At 49.0% G+C, this 17,473-nt stretch overlaps 2 long non-coding RNA genes across 8 annotated transcripts in view; one reads left to right on the forward strand and one right to left on the reverse strand.

Moving 5' to 3' along the window:
- The window catches only part of LOC105078995 (uncharacterized), a 656,088-nt gene that overhangs the window by 593,168 nt on the left and 45,447 nt on the right, over positions 1 to 17,473 (reverse strand). For all 7 annotated transcript variants that reach the window (XR_012511912.1, XR_012511909.1, XR_012511906.1 and 4 more), the window contains exon 2: positions 10,223 to 10,346. This is a non-coding gene — a long non-coding RNA (uncharacterized LOC105078995). The remainder of the gene's footprint in view (positions 1 to 10,222; positions 10,347 to 17,473) is intronic.
- Positions 751 to 8,272, forward strand: LOC141579853 (uncharacterized). Its single transcript, XR_012511913.1, has 2 exons — positions 751 to 1,825; positions 6,704 to 8,272. It is a non-coding gene; the product is annotated as an uncharacterized LOC141579853 (long non-coding RNA).

The raw sequence follows: 17,473 nt of genomic DNA on the forward strand, positions 1-17,473 counted from the left end.
TACCTGTCCACAGGCTGCTGGGGGAAAAAAAATACAAGAAGAAATCAGATCTTCCACTGAGCAGGTGAGCAGGAAATTAAAATATCTGTACACTGACCACAATACAAGACCACACATGTTCAGGAAGAGGCGGTTAAGAAGACAGTGTGAATATGAGTTAGCATCTATCCTCTGTCTGCAGGCCCACACCCAGAGAGGGTAGTCACAAACTTCACCGTGCTAGAGGGAAAACTTTCCGAGAAAACCCTGCAATTGCAAGAGGGATGAAGATGGGACACCAGAGGCCGGGGCCACTGAGGGGAAACCAGCACACTTTCCAGATCCTGTCACTAGACCAAGTAACAATATCTTTTCCTGAGCACTTACTAGGTACCAGGCACTTTCCTAGGGTCAAAGTGTCCTAGGCTGCTTCTGAAATAGCTCTCACAGATTCTTGCCTCCTGTAAAATCCCTTCCCCTTACTTGTGAGCTGGACCTAGGGTCTTGCTTCCAACGCATGGAATACATGGAATGCAGCAAAAGTGATGTGATGTCAATTACTTCTGTCAAAAAACATCTCCTTGAATGTGTGCCTTGCAGACTCCACTCTGACCAAGGGTGATCTAATTCTCATCCTCTCTTTCAATCATCCTTTCTGTGCCCTTGTTGCTACATTCCTCCTGGGACACACACACACACACACACACACACACACACACACACACACCCCAGAGGCTCCTGGAGTAGCAGGAGAGCTCAGCCTCCTCTTGCCATTGTTCAGCTCCTTCCCAATCAATCTCCTGCCAACCACAAATTAGCATTACACAGGCATTTACTGTGCAGCCCCCAGGGACAGATAGAAACTGCTAATCCTCCAGAAGGGGCACTGGTACAATAGCGGGGGCACCGGTGGCTGCGGGCTCCTTTGCGGCACTTCCCGCTCCTTTGTGCGCTGTCCAAGTCAACCACAGATGGCGAAGTTGCTGGGCCTCAAGCAAACAGGAGACAGTAGGAGCCCAAGGAGCACCGAGCTTTGCAGACAGCTGCATGACCGCGTCCCGGAGCCTCCATCCCCAACAGAAGACTCCCTTGGGTAGGACCCCCTCTCAGAGCGTCCAGCCTGGTCCTCTGTGAACTCTTCCAGTTTCCACTTTTACTGGTTAATGTTAGCAATGGCCCCAAGTGAGACGACCTGCAGCATGAAATGCCCTGGGGCTAGTCCTGCCCTCCCAGCTTCTTGGATTAACAACATAGGCCTGGTGGGGGGAAAGGGGGTTAGTTTGTTTGCTTTCCTTTCCTTAAGGGTTTGATTTGGCCTTATTGAAGTCTGATGGAGCTTTCTGAGCCAGAAGGAAGGTAGCCCACATTGAGTTCCCAGGGTCATTTTGACCCCCAGGCGCTGCCCTTCTTCCATCCCCAGGGCCCCCCACAAATGCAGCCCTTCCTGCCACAGTCCCGAAGGCTGGCTCCTGCAGCAGCCGCTTCTGAAGCCCCCTGACCTTCTCCAGCAGCCCGGCCTGGAAATGAGGAGAGTTTGCAAGAGGGGAAGCCTCTTATCACAAACATTTCCTGCCTGTTCCCTCCTGACCCTGCATACCACAGCCCTTCCCTGGCCAGTTGGGCCACCAACGGCGGCCCCACCAGTGGCGGCCCCAGCAACCTCTTCATCAAGGATCTGCAAGGCAGGGTTCCCCAGACCTGTCTCTGCTGCAGATTCTTCTCCATCTACACTGTCTCCCCTCTCCGGGGAGCTCATAGGTTCTTCTCGGCCACCCAAATCAGCTCAGTCCCTGAAAACACCAGAAGGAAGTCAGGTGGAACTGGAAAGAAAGAGGACCAGAGGCAGGTAAGGATTTTTTTTATCCAAATAGAAAATGTGACTCACAGCTGGAGCTCTGCCACCTCCTCTAGGACCCAGCTGTGTAACTCTGGAGAGGCATGTAAGAGAGAGACCTGCACACCTGTGAGTGCCCGCACGCACGGCTGTGCCATCTGCGTCTCTGTGCTGAGTGTCTGTGTGCTGCGTGAGGAGTCCACGCTGTCTGGACTCTTATGGGTTTGTGTGCTGAAGGACTGGGGACCCAGGGCCAGCGGGTCTTGGCAGGGCACTGAGTTCCTAGGTCCCTCTCCCCTCCCCACACCTGGGCACTCCGGCCCCACCCCTCCCCGTGGCCTCCTTTGGCCTTCTCTCTGCCTCCTGCCCCCACTTGCTGTGTGGTCCAAGCCCTCTGCTAGGAGAGCAGCGAGGGTGGGAGGGATGGGCCGGCATGTTTACAGTCAAGCATAACTGAACCTTTATTTTAAATAAATAAAACTTTTAGCCAGTTTTTATTTCCCTTTACTTTCAAAGTGCTGTTTTCTCCCACCTCCCTCCTCCCTCCCTCCTCTGCTTCCTCCCCTCCCCCCTCCTCCCCCTCCTCCCCCTTCCATCATGGCTGAGCCTTTATCTGAGGGGCCACCCAGGGAGGGGCTGCAGGAAGGGGCAGGAACGGAGGCCCAGCTGACCCTGGTGCTCTTCTCAGGTCATGTGACACCCCACACACACACATTCTCAAATGCCCACAGAGCCCCTGGGGTTCTTCTGAATTCAGGGCTGTCAGGCCAAGGAATAGAGACTAAACAGGAAGCCCAGGCCCCGTCATCAGCATGTTGCCCATCTGTTCTCCCCAGCCGAGGGTTCACCCACCCCCACCCCACTCCACGAGGAAATTGCCATCCATCTGTCTTCCACTTTGGCCTGTCATCTCTCTGTCTCCCCTGTTGGACTCTCATCCATCTGTCCCTCCCACAAGACTACCGTTTCTCAGTATCTCCTTCGGGTTGTCATAGTTCTACCTTCCTCATGAGATGTCCCATCTGTCCATCATCCCATTGGCCTATCATTCCATCCGATCCCCTTGATCATGCTTTTTCAGTCCATCTGTCTCCCTGCATTGGATATATTTCTGCCCATCTGCCTCCCTGAATAGGATGAGCAATGGTGGGTCTCTGAGATCTAGGAACAGTTGAAATTCTGTTCTGACTGTGATCCCAGCAGCAATAGTCGGAGCTACCATCAATCGAGTGTCTACTATGTGCCTTACACTGTACCTGCATTACCCACCTTTAATCCTCCAACAGCCCCATGAGTGTGTGTTTATTCCTCCACTTTACCAGTAAGACAACTAAGGCCCAGAAGGGTTGAGTATCTTTCCCCTGGTCACACAGCTCCTAGTGGTCAATGCAGGGTCCAGAAACAGTTCTGCCCCATACTGAGTGTGGGTGAGGACACCACTTTCTTACTCCTCCATCCTCAGGATGTAAGACGCCCCCGCCCCTGGCCTCTCTGCACATTTCATTTACACTTTGCTGCTGGATGTTTTCAGACTGATGAAGTTTCCTCCCTGCGCTGGCTCTGCACAAAAAGTGAAGGAAGAAAAGCAGCCAGATGTGAGAAGGCTCCGAAGGGCTTTTGGTGGGGAGGGGGAGGTATCGAGAGTGATGTTAAATAAACATCCAATGATATTCTTTCTGCAAAACGATCCATTTTCATGGCACCCAGGAGTTCGTCCAAGGGTCTCTGGGTCACTGGGGAAAAGTGTTCCGTGTGTTTTGGCTCCATATTCTTTCATTGGCCACAAAGAGCTAATTCTTTCAATTAATGAAATCAGCACTGCTGATGGAGATGTACTGACAAATTATTTTCAAGACAAATATATTCACACCAATGGTGGGGCTGATAGGCATACAGGATTTGGAAGGTACAGAGCAAAGGTCCCCCCCCAGCCAGAGACACTGAGGTCATTCATGATGGCCGGGATGTTGGCCACAGCCTCAAGGGACACCTTTCTCCGCCTGGAGCCATGGAGGCTGGGCTGGGTTGTCTGCGTCCAGGGGCTGCCTATCAATGGGCTTCTGTATGGCCCCAGCAGGTCCCCGGCACCCCTCCCCACTCCCCCAGTGCCCCAGCCAAGTCCCCTTCAGGGCCTGGTGTGAAGGGCCTATTCAGCAGTTAGGATTCCCTGATGGGAAGTGAAAAGGAGACAGACACATGCTTCCGTGGAGCTGAGGAAAAGCTGGAGGCCTAGAGACAGGAAGGGAAGCCTGAAGCCACGAAGGAGGAGCCCAGTGAGAAGAAAGAAGGAAGGCTAGAGGTCCTGTGGGATGAGAAAGAAAGGGAGGGAGGGCGGGAGGAGGGGAGGCTTGGGGAGGGGACCGAGGGTGGGACGCCCAGATGGGAGGGGAGGAGGCCGGAAGGAGGCCCCCAGGCAGAGGGAGAGATCCCCGTTGGGAGAGGGAGCAGAGCCAGAAAGCAGTGTGGGTTTTTTTTAAAGCCACAGATTTAATTTCCTGATGATGTTTTTTTCAGGCTGATATTAGCAGCATTTTTCTTCCCTGAGCAGATCTGCCGGTTGTGGTAAAGTGACCCAGAACATGCTAGGTGACAGGGCCCAGCCTTTACCCAGATAGGCCCACAAGGATGGCCCAAGGTCAAGCCAAAATTTTATCTCCCTTCTGGACCCTGAGAGAATAGGACAGATTTTGCTTCTGGCCAGTCCTGGGAATAACTTCTAGGCAGCTCTGGTGAATAAGTGACCACTGGAAACCAAGGATGAGATTAGTCCTGTTAAACTAGTTGGGGTGGTTTCTGTTTTCCTGCACAAATCCCGACTGAATCAGCGTTCTGAGCTTAGAGAGTTGCAAGTTAGGAGCTAAAGAAACCAAAGCCCAAACGCCCTCCAGGGCATTCTACGCCACCACCAAACATCTTTCTAAAGCCTGATTTCCCTGCTTAGAATGCATCTGCGCAGCCCCGGGCTTACCAAATAAAGTCCACACCCCGAGCCAGGAAAGCAAGACCCTCAAGAGCCCAGATACCCAGTGTGATCCAAAACCAGCAGCCTGGGCATCCCTAGGGGCCAGTACCACAGACTACTGGAGCAGAAGTTGCATTTAACGAGACCCCCCCAGGTCACCCATGTGCGTGTGACTGTATGAGAAGCCCTGTTCCCGGCTGCTTCCAACTCGCTGCAGCCTGTCTGCTGCCACCAGGGAGGAGAAGCGCTGTCCCAGTACGCCGGAGTTGTAAACCTCTCCTAACGCGTCTCGCACTTGCCCAGTGCAGGATGCTGGTTCACGTCAGTCCTTCCATCTCGAAGATGCCACCCCCTGTGCTCGCTTAGAAAAAAATCTCACCCATATTTAAGACCCAACTCAAATGCTGCCCCTCCAGGGAGCCCCTCCCACCATTCCCTTCCCTTGGCAGAAGTTAGAACTTTGACTGCCGTCGGTTTTATCACCTATGGAGTGCTTTCCACTTTATTGTTTTTTTATTTTAATGGAGGTACTGAGGATTGAACCGAGGACCCTCATGCATGCTAAGCATGTGCTCTGCCACTGAGCTATCCCTGCCCCCCACTTTCCAATTTCTGTCTTGCATTTTGGTTACTCATGTATTTATCAAGGGGCAGTATTATGTAGTGGTTTACAGGAATTCCTAGGTTCAAATCCTTGTCCCAGTGCATCCTGACTGCGGCACTCAGCAAGTGCTTAACCCATTTGGAACTCACTTTCCTCACCTATAAAATGAGGGTAATAATTATACTTACTTATAGAGTTGTTGTAAGGATTTTTAAAATATATTTATTGCATACCTATACGCCAAGCAAGGGCACATAGTATCTGCTCAATAAATGATTGTTAACTGAATAAAATAATCCTCCAAATAGTGTTTTTAATCACAGAGGAAATAAGAGATACTATCTATAAGCCTCACCAACATAGTATAGTCTTCCCAGGACTGATTGTTTTGTGCCCCTGTTCCTAGAACCTAATTGCTTTTTAAAAGAATCAATAACTATTGTTGTTTTTCTAATTGTTCTTGGTTAAAAGTCCCACTTTCTCAATTTGGTTTCCACATTATCCCCTTTTGGGTTCTCTCTGCCCCATTCCGCGGTTCCCCTCTGAAAGCACAATATTTTCTTTGAGCATCTTTTAAAATATTTTAACTGGTCATAAGTATTTTATTCTCAACATCTTTTATAATTTATTCAACTGTCTCATTAACATTCTTTTGACTCCCCCAAAATGTTTCTTAAAACTCTTATTCTGTGTTTTTATCTCCAAGGAAATACTTTGGCTGGGTTTTTTTAACCAGGAATGACACATTCTTTCCACAGCTATGCAGAGGGGGAAATTGAAAGCCAATAGAGCCACATCGCCTTTATCCTATACCCAAAGAATTCCTCATAAGCACAGGTCCCCAGCTCTCCCACTGGCCATATTTCTCAATGCTGTCTCTACCAAAAATATTCTTTCTGGTTCAATCCTAGTGGAAAGTGAAATAAATACCATAAAAAGAAGCTCATTCAAGATGGGGGTCATTCCAGAGTCCAGTTGCCTGGGATTACAATGGTCCCTGACCCCTAATCTCAGACCCTATTATGGTATTCTTTTTTGTGGGGGTGGGGAGGAGGGAGGTAATTAGGTTTATTTATTTATTTATTTTTAGAGGAGGTACTGGGGATTGAACCCAGGACCTTGTGCATGGTAAGCATGCACTCTACCACTTGAGCTATACCCTCCCCTCTGGTATTCTTTATTTCAATCAATAAGCATTTTTAATTTCCTTTCAGAGTCCCACAGAGTGATCTGGCTTGGTCGAGATGCAGTGCAGACATCATCTGTCTCCCATGGTGCATCCCGTCGATAATTTCCGTGTCTCAATCTTCTCTTTATTATCCAGGGGCCACATGTTGATCGGTGCAACCAAGACCTTTCCACTCCAATAGAAAAAGTGTCCCCCTCTTCTTGCCACTCTCACCCTAGCTTAAAGAAGGGAGAAAGAGCCAACCCAAGCCACTTGTTGGAGATTTCAAGGGACAGGGGAGAAATGGGACCTCAGACAATGGGAATGTGATCTACATGGGAAATCTCGGAGAAGACACCTGCTCCTCCATGGGTCTTTGTGTCTGAGGCTCCTGGAGGTGCAGTCCCACGGGAGTGGCTTCTTATTGGAAAACAGGGCAAACAAACCTAGCACCAGCAGAGACAGACAGCTCTGTCTGTGGGAAAAGGACAATCGGTGAACTTTCAAGCCCAAGAGGTGGGAGCAAGGCTTACAATTTGAGCTACATGTCTGGAAACTTAATATTGCACAGAATATCAATTACCTCACAGACTCAGATCCTCTGCTGGGAGGGCAGGAGGAGGCAGGCAGGTCTCTGACATGAAACACTCTGTGCACCTTTTAATTAACTCTAAGAAATGTGCCTCAGAATCTCCTAGAAAGGGAGATTGTTCTGCCTGGTTGAAGGACACAGAAGTCATCAAGATAGGAATTTGAGTATGATAAAAATATCAAGAGGTTCCCATGTCTGCCTCAGTCTAGGGAATTAAAGAGCAGTGGTTGACTCTTTAAATCGTGGGGTTGGGACCACTGCTTTACAGCAAATTCCTGTCCAGGGCCCTTTTCAAAAAAGGATCTTAAGAACTCTGCCTGCCCTGTCTGCTGTTAAGGAATCAAACATTTTTAGTTGTCAAGCATCAAAATGTGAATAATCGTCATGCCTTGATTCTATACAGTTTGGTAATTCCAGGTACAGGGCTACTACAGAATCCACCTTAACATCTGGGAGTGGACGCTCTCTGATCGCCCAGAGGCTGCCACTAGACTAGCTCTCTCCAAGCCTTCATTCAGAACTTCTGCAGTGACACTGAGTATGGACCTACCAATTCACTTGACACTACCATAGGCACCTGAGATACAAGCAGTCAATACATGGTCACTGCCTCAAGGGATTTATTTTCTAGTAGGGAAAACAGATGTGTGAATTAATAATAATGGCAGCTACTATTTAATGAACACTTATGATATCCTTTTTTAAAAATAAATATTTTTAATTTATTTTTGACAAATAAAAACTACCTATACTTAAAGTATACAAATGGGATATTTTGATATATGTATACACTGTGAAATGATTACCACAATCAAACTAGCTAACATATCCATCACCTCCCATAGTTGACCATTGTATATGTGTGTGTGTGTGTGTGTGTAGTGGGAACACACAAGATTTGCTCTCTTAGCAAATTTCAAGTATATCATACATGATTATTAACTACAGTCACCATGCCTTTCATTAGGTTTCCAGAACTGACTCACCTTATAACTGAAAGTTTGCATACTTTGATCAATACCCCAATTTTCCCTCAACCCCCAGCCTCTGGTAACCACCATTCTACTCTCTATTACTATAAGTTCAACTTTTTTTTTCTTTTTTAGATGTCACATAAAAGTGAGAAAACGCAATATGTGTCTATGTCTGGTTTATTTTACTTAGCATAGTGTCCCCCAAGTTCATCCATGCTGTTGCAAATGGCAGGACTTCCCTCTTTTTTAATGCTGAATACTATTCCATTGTATATATTATAGATGAAAAATGTGACCTATACACATTTTCTATATATACACACATACATATGTATATATATCACATTTCTTTTCCATTAATCTGTCTGTGACACTTAGTTTGTTTCCACCTTATAATATGATACGCTTTCAATAAACAATAGGCTAGGTAGTTGTGATAGCCAGCCTCCAAGATGGCCCACAAAGATCCTCACCTCCTGGTACTCATGTGCTTGTAAGTAATCCCCTTCTACACTGAGTAGGACTGACATGTGTAACTAATAGAATTTGTAGAAAAAAATGGTGTGTGACATCTGAGGCTCAGCCATAAGTGCTACCGCAGCTTTCATCTTTCTCTCGGATCAGTCACCCTAGAGAAATCCAAGTGCCACGTAGTGAAGACACTTAAGGATCCCTATGGGGAGGTCCACATGGAGAAGAACCAAGGCCTCCCACCAACAGCCAGTGAGGAACTGAAACCTTCTGCCAACAGCCATGTGACTCAGCCATCTTGGAAGCAGAGGCCCTCGTCTCAAAGCCTTCAGATTCCTGCAACCTCATGAGAAACAGCAAGCCAGAACCACTCAGCTCAGCTGTTCCCAAATTCCTGACCCATAGAAACCATGTGAGATAGTGTTTATTGTTGGTGTAAGTCAGTAAATTTGGAGTAATGTGTTGTGCAGCGATAGATAACTAGTCCAGTGCTCTGTGTTCGTTACCTATTGAACCCTCACGCTGGTCCTATTGAGAATTTACTCTTGTCCCAACTTTACAGACAAGGAAACTGTGATTTAGATGGGTTAAAATAAGAAGCAAAGTCAGAGCTGAATTCTAACTCTACTGGACTTCAAAGCCTGTATTCTTTCCTCTGTACAATAAAGTGTTCTCGTTGCAAATGCATACTGGGAAACAAAAGTCAGTGGGAGAAGTAGTCTACCTGGAAAGTCTGGAATCAGAGGTGAGGAAGAGGCAGGCAAGACTTGTTAAGGATGTAAGAGTTGGAATGGAAATGAAGGATGAGCTGATGTTCAGCACGTAGGCAGCAGGGACAGGGATCCCAGACAGAACAGCATTAGCAGGACCACGGAGGCTCAGCCCCGGGTGTTCAGAACCTGCCTGGAGTTTCTAGATCTAGAAGAATCAAGGTCTTGTGGCTGGTTCTCCAGGGGAAAACCTTGGTTCTAGCCCAGGATCTACTTTTACAGTCACAGGACCCCCCAAATCACTGAAACTGGTGCTTTTTCCACAAACTGCGGCCTCAGTTCCTGCTTTTGATTAACTCAAATCCTCCTTTAGACCCCTGTTTCTTCTCTTGGTCAGTTCTCTTTTACAGACCCAGCTCCTGGGCATGTCTGAAACATATACCAATTCTTCCTGCCAAGTAACACACTGCTCCTTACAAAATGGTAGTTATGATGTTTACATTTGCATTCATAACATGTCTCTTGTCTACTGCAAAATATCGTGTGAACCTTACTTCCTTCTTTTAACAGGGTTACTAGAATGGCAATTCAGGGAGCTTCAAGGAACCAGGCGTATTGGATTTCAGAAAGGCGCGTATCTTTTCTCATGATAGCCTCCCGTGTACATGGGTGGATTATAAAGTAGAAGAGCACAATATAGGAGATTGGTACCTGGTTTAATAACCACACCCAAAGATACTGACCCCAGATTGATGTCAAGTTATAGAAAATCATCTATATTGGTGTGACTGATGGCTCAGCCCTCAGCCCTCTCCCCGGCAACAGCTTTTAAGTCAGTCGCTTGAATAAAGCTATAGGAAGCAGGTTTATCAAATTTTCTAGTAGCAGTTAGTAAATAGGTAGGCTGGCAGAAATGAAAAGGGCATACCTCTCCAAAGGCTAGCAGAGGTCAAATCTAGCAAGATGCATCTCACCCGCAATGCAAGGTCCTCTACTTGAGTTCCAAAAGTCACTGCACAAAAACACAATGGAGATCTCTGACTCAGCAGTAACTGTGAAAGGGAAAAAGATCGAAGGGTCTTAGTCAATGGTGAGTTAACGAAGGAGCAAAGACACAGCTGCACGGCTCTGACTTTCTGTTGTGGGGGAAGGGAGGAGGGGATATTTGACTCTGAAGGTTTACTCCTGAGATTCTACAGCCCCCCACCACCCCCAGGGCTGTATTTAGTAACTCCCACTCTACTCCATTAAATGTGTTTGGGTTCCCAGACCCTGCCCACCGCCCTGCCCCCAGCCTGAGCCAAGAGCCCTTAGAAGGTAAAGAGAACGCTGCGAGCTGGGAGTCTGGGAAGAGCTTGGAAACTAAAGCTCTCTGAGTCTCTCTCCCCGCGGCCCTATCCCTGCTGATAAGGATGAGAGCAAAGCTGGCTGACAAGTGATTGGAAACAGGAGTTCCCAAACCCTTTAACCCTTCCCCAGCCTGCCGTGTGTCTGGAGTTTCTAAACACAGAGGCCCATCTCTAGCTGGACGAGGGCTCTCTGACTCTCCCCACCAACCTTTCCATCTTCCTCTCCCTTTGGCTGACAGGTCAGTGAATGCTGTCCTTCTGTCTGGAAAACAGTTACTACCACCACCAAACGCTAAGATGCAACCCCTCCACCTTCAGGCCGCCCAGACAAGTCATCCAGGGAGTCACGCTCTGGTCCAGACCACCCACCCCCTCTTACCCTCCCAGCACACTTAGCCACCACACCTCTGCCAGCCAGTTCGGGAGCAAGAGCCTACCAGGGGGATGTCGGTCCTGTTTAGTGTAGGGGGGCTCTGGGAGCACAGATTCTCAGGCTCAGTCCCAGCCGCCTGATCCCAGACCCATTCTCTGCAGCCCTGGCTGGCTGTGGAGCTCTATGGGGACCTTCAGGGGTCTCCCCACAACCGGACCTGACTTCGCTGAGTCATCCCAAAGGCCTTCCACCCACCTAGGTGTTGCCTGGTACGTGGACAGGCCTCCTGGTAATGGGACAGATGACAAGGGGGTCTGTCCTTGGCAGTGGTCAGTGGGACTGAAGCTGAGGGGCAGGCTGCCCCCTCCCCCTGGGGAGGGGCATCAAGGAGAAACTAGGTTTACTGGTCACAGTAATTAAGTGTAAAAGAGTTTCCTTCAGTAGAATGGAATTCAGATAAACTGCCATTATCATGCAAAGCAGCTTTGCACCTAAAAGCCCTTACCCAAACAAGCAGTTTAATTAAATCCCTAATCTCCTGTGGCCTGTTCTGACCCCTTCCCTCCACCACTCCCTGCCCCCCACCGCCCCCCACTCCCCACCCTGCACTGACTTATGGATTTCAAGAATCCATTTAGAACACTCAACCTGTAAGCAGGCAAAACATACCCCAAAAGCATGGCTCTGGGTCTGTGTCTTAGGGTGTTAGTTCCCTGAGGCTCAGGGAGTCCTGAGAGGGGTGCTAGGTGCCGGTGACAAGGGTGAGCACAGTGAAATAATGGAGCAGCACGGCCTTGCATGGGAGGACGTATGCATCGCACAGCCCTATTGGCTCCTGTTCGCCCCGAGGGGGCTGATGCCCAAGTAGGATCCGCCTTATTGAAGGGTCTACAGTCTCACCACCCACGGAAAGTGTGGAGCAGCCCCAACAAACTTGGAAGTCAGGACCCTAGTGTTAAGCCATAAGAGGAAGGGATGGACAAATTGGCCTATCCGTGCGTGTCCCCACTTGGGACACTGCACTGGCCACAGGAAGGATGCCAAGCCTGTTAGTGAGAACTAAGTTTTCTGGGAAAGGATGAAGCAATGATTTGGAGTTCAGGTCACCTGCTGTAGATAGACGGAGAGATTAGGATAAAGAAAGAATGGAATGGGGGGGGGCAAGGCTGGGGGGAAGGGTCAGCCCAAGAGCGCTAATACAGAACAACCCCATAGTACCTTCTAACATCTGCAAATTGCTTTAGGAATTTGTGCCTTCGTGCAGGGAAAGAAGGAAAGGAAATCAAATACCGAATGCCAGGGTTTGTGGCATTTTCTCTCTTCAGTTGCAACCATGTAAGGTAAATCTCATTCTCTCCCCACCACCGCTACCTCCATGGGAGAAAACTGAGATGCAGGCTGGTGATGTGACTTGCCCGATGTCACACAGCTCGTGACCAGCAGAGCCACGACTCAAACACCAGCCTGCCACACGGAAAAGTCAGTGCTCTTTCTGCTAAACCACAGATCAGCAGCAAAGACTATAGTGTTGTAGTTTGGGGCGGGAGGAATTAACCACCCAAGAATACTCATTGCCCTCCGTCCTGCAGTAAGAACGTTTCCATCCTGAAACATTTCCTTCCTCTCTCTGAGCGAGAGCAGGAAGGTGTCAGCAGGCCTGAGGGACTCAGCCCTCAGCCCCGAGGAGGTAGCACAGGGGAGCTGAGTGGCGGGGGAGCTTTCTTGGGGCTCAAATCCGAGAGGAAGAAGAGCCCCAGAGGAGAGTTTTCTTTGCAGGAAAGAAGCATCAGGGGCTGCGTGGGGGGAAGGGGCGTCTGTAAGTCATATAACAAACACCAGACCTCTCCATTTTATACCTCATTCCTTTGGTGGGGGCAAACAGAGGGGACATCTCAATTTGGGAAACAGTGAAACTCAAATCATCCTGAACTCTGCACTTTTCCTGTTCATTGTGTGGACTTCATGGTGCCTGGAGAACGCCAGGACCTTCTTTAGAGGAAGTTGTATTTCTGGAAATAAGACTCTCCTGGTTCATGAAACTTCCCCGTTTCTTGTGGGATTCCCTACTTTTCCTGGACAGTGGGTTCTCCTTGCAAAGAGGAGGAGTCCTTTAGGGAGATTCTGATAAATCGTGTGAACAAATGAGTCAGGGTGTTTGCGGCAGCACAGTACCCTGCCCCGAGGGAGTGCCCAAGCCCTTCGATTCTTTAGTCTTGAGTGGGTTCTGCACAGCCGAGTCGGGGCTGCCGTCCTGCTCCGAAGCCAGGTGTTTCGGAAGATCATCCAATTGGGATGACAGGTGCTGCTGTTTTGACTTCAGAAAGACAGCCCGAGCCAGAGGAAGACTCCTTGGCTCCAGGGCGGATGTGGGTGGGTTTAAAAAGTGGGATTTCGGACAAGATCTGTTACAGAGTTCTTTGTCTCTCATAGCAAAGACAACAGAGAAGAATTTTAAAAGGCTGCCTAGGTCTCCAGAACCCCTCTGGAAGCAGATGGCATGTCAACAGGCTCCTGGGCAGGCCCCAGAGGCCCCAAACCTGGGAGCCTTATTGGAATGCAATTACCCTAAGTGCTGGCTGTTAGGATGAAAAGGCAGGAATGCAATTATGGAAGGAGCATGCAGTGAGCTTTCATTGATTAACCTGTCCTGTCTGATTCCATTCCCCACTGGGGTGATTTTGGAGCCCTGAGGGTTGCCCTGTGCCCTAGGGTTACGAGAAAGAAAAACAGTCACGGTAGAAAGCAAATGCCAAAAGCAGGGTTCATGAGCTTCGGAAGGGCCTGTGGACTCTTGAAATTGCCTGGGAGATGTCCCTGTGCAAAACGCAAAATGTGTATTTTCTAGGAAGTGACTCTAAGCCGCTCATCACGTGCTCAGAGAGCTCTGCAGGCCCCAAAGGGTTAAAAACCACCAACTCAAAGGAATGAAAGAAAGATCAGCGGGGTTGTTGGAAGAGGCCTCCAGGAAAAGTCCCTTCAGTTTTCAACTCCAAGTGACCACCATTCATTTGGGTGCAATTCTCGCTCTACCAGTTGCCAGCAAGTCACTGAGCCCTTCGGTGCCTCAGTTTTGTTTGTTAAATGTGGGTAAAAATATCTGCACCCTGGGGTTGCTGAGAGAATTAAATGACATAAAAAATGCAAAGCCCTTAGCCCAACATCTAGCCCTTAATAAGCTTGCAATTAATGGGAGCCATTTTTATTTTGATCGTCTATTCAAATTCAGAAAATAAGGTGAAACACAAGCATGTCCTCTTCTGAGTGGTCTTTTGAACCCCCAACTCACAGTCTAGATTCCATGGGGCTCCCCTGGCAATACCCTCCTGCAAAATTGAGTGGGACCATGAGACCCACAGTCCAGACACTGCTTCCTTGGATCCTCTCCCAACAGGGCACATCTACCCTGGAAGACACCAGGATATGGTTACACTGGGAGACAAGAGCCTCTGGAAGTAGGGGGGCAACACATCAAGTGTCTGGGTGGTGCCAGGACAGTGGAGGGGTTGTCCGGGCCTGAGCTGGAGTTATCAGCACCACCAAGAGAAGTTTCTGGAAATCTCAGCCACCACAATCTTCCTACCTGTTGAAACGATATAATCACACACTCAACTGAAATGAACTTCTCTGCCCTAACAGGCCCTAGAATGAGACTAATCCAAGACCCCACATCTGGAGAATGTCTAGTGTGGGACTACGAAAGGAAAAACCGAATCTCTTCTCTTTCCCTCTGACTTGTGCGCCTGTAAATCTTCTGTGTTTTTGATGCTTTGCTGTCTGTGGTCTTGCTGACACTGGAGGGACTGCTCCTCCCGGGTTAGCCAATCCCTACAGATAGTAAAAGACTCACCTGCCAGTACACCTTTCATATGCAAACCAACCAATCCAGAGTCCAAACCCTCAGCCACCTCCTTTATAGATCTCTCACACCCTAAACCAATATCGCTCAGCCCTAATCTCTCCAGGACCAGGGTCCAGACAACTAGGGGAAACTGGGACAGCCCCTACGCCCTAGTACCCGCTGAAATTGCTCAACCTAGCCAGTCCTAAACCTGCTTACCCTGCCTGCCCGTTCCTTGCTGTGGAAACCACAGTAAAGGCTCTTGCCCTCATTTCCCCTAATTTCTGCTGCCTCCTGACTGGCCCTGTGCTTCCCTTGTGGCCCCACCACGGTGTGGCATGCCCCCTTCTCTTGGGGTCTGTAAGTATAACAAACTATCATTTCAATGGCAGTTGTCTCCTGATCTCCTGACCTGCTGGCCTCACCACACCTGAACAATAATAAAACCTACATTTGAAAAAACCCTCTTCCCCCCACACCTTCCCCTCCATGACTTCCTCAGAGGCTCCTCCTCCCTCAGAACCTACAGGCTGCCCCAGGCATCTTCTATCCCAGGGCCCCGTAGCTCTGGTCTCCTTCCTCCAGCCCACCCCCGCCCCACCCCCGGAGCCTCAGGCAGGGGCCAAAGCCTCCTCCACCTCTGGGGTCAGAAGTAGTGCAATCCCAACTCCATCAGGGAATTCTTGAGGTGATGGCCTTGAAAGGATCTTTATTGCTCAGTTCCCAGGAGAGACTGTTCCCCAAGAGCAGAGAGGGGGAGCTGGCTCTGAGCCGTACACTTGTTTATTCATCAATCATTCATTTAGTCATTAATCATTCATCCCCCTCCCTCCCATCAATCATTCATCTGCTTATTTATTCATTCCGTTTGTACCTCTTCCTTGCTTTGGTTGCCACAGATGTTGGTCCTCTCCTGCTTTGATCTGGCCCCTGTCTCTGTGGCAGCTGCACAGCAGAGGACTTCTGACATCACTTTGTCAGTTACCTGGATGAGAGGGTGTCTCCCTCTCAGAGGAGCCTGAGACAACCAAAGGGACAAAGCAGAGCTTTCCCAGCCTGGAAGTCCCCTTCCATTGCAGGCTCCTGCCTCCTGGTCCATGGGTCAATGGGAGGGGTGATGAGGTGCTGAAGAGGGATCATCCAGGCCAAACAAAGAATAATGGCTCGAGACATGCCTCCCAGCTTCTTGAAAACCGCTTTTCTGGGAGGCAAGGGGCTGCAGGAGACTCCAAGCTTCCAGGCCTGGCTGTGAAGCCTGGGCTCAGAACTTTGGGGGGGTCCAGAGAGCATGGTATGGGGGCACTTGGGCTGGAGTTTAAGAGGCCTAACCTGCTAGCCTCCTGACCAGTCTCCCAGCTTCTACCCACCCCACCTCACCCCAGAAAGTCTCTTCTCAGCCAGCAGCCAGAGATCCTTTTATGTGAGTCTGATCTTGTCCTGCTTTGCTCAGATCTCTGCCATGACTTCCCATTCACTCAGAGCAGAAGCCCAGGCCCCGGAGGACTGGGTCCCACCCTCATCCCACTCACTTCCCCTTTCCAGGCCCCAGTGACCTTGTCCATCCTCAATTTACCAGCCACACTCCAGCTTAAATCTTTTGCCCTAAGTTGTTTCTAGTCCTTTGCTCTGGAACATTCTTGATTCCTGGGTCAAGCTTGAAAGTGGCTCCCTTTCTCATCTTTTTCAAGTCTTTGCTCAATGGACACCTTCCCCATGAGCCTACCCTGACCCGTCATATTTGAATTTGCAAACCACATACACACACACACATATACATCCCACTCTCAACTCCCTTACTCCTTAGCACTCATCACCTTCTGACACACTCTATAATTTTCTTATTATGTCTACTGTTTATTGGCTGTCTCTGTGTGCTAGAATGTAACCTCCAGAAGGGCCAGGGGTCTTTGTAATCTTCACTGATGTATCTTGAGGGTGTGTCTGTGGATGCCTAGTACATGAGAGGAGCTCAGGAAAGCAGTCCTTGGATGAAGGAATGAATGAATGATGGGGCTCTGGGAGGTTCTGAGGGTAAAGCTTGTGAAGCCATGCGCTGTGGAGTCTAGGGCTTCCTGGGGGAGGATATAGGAGGCCCACAGCGGCCTCTCTCAGCTGTGCCGAGGAGAAAGGAGCCAGGCAGATCACTGGCTGCCAGCCTTCTCCGGGAGGGAAGGTAGGCAGCAGCATCAGCAGGGATCGCGCTAACTCGAGATGCCAGCTCCGTGCCGCTCTGGGGCTGGCCAGCACTCTGGATGTCATTAGCTGATTTGTTCTGCTCTGCAGAATGTACTTTTCATATTTAGGCAGAAAAAAACAGCTTTCGGTCCTCGTGCCCTTTCTTCTGTGAGCTGTAGCACATGGCCTGCTTATTATGAATTAATCCTCTAAAGAGCATGTTCATTATTCTAATTTAATTGTGCTTCATTTCAGAAAATAACTAAACCCAGCGCGGAGTAAACTCCAACGCTGATCGGTTTTCAAGAAGTTAACCTAAGACAAAATACTGCTAGAGGGCAGCAGCAATTTGGAATCATTAAAGGGAACCCATGTAAATAATAAAAACAAAACTAAAATGCAGAATTAAATTAAGGAATAGGAAATTAAATTTGTGAATCTGAT

This window comes from Camelus bactrianus, chromosome 15 (assembly GCF_048773025.1).
Source record: "Camelus bactrianus isolate YW-2024 breed Bactrian camel chromosome 15, ASM4877302v1, whole genome shotgun sequence".
Taxonomy (NCBI): domain Eukaryota; kingdom Metazoa; phylum Chordata; class Mammalia; order Artiodactyla; family Camelidae; genus Camelus; species Camelus bactrianus.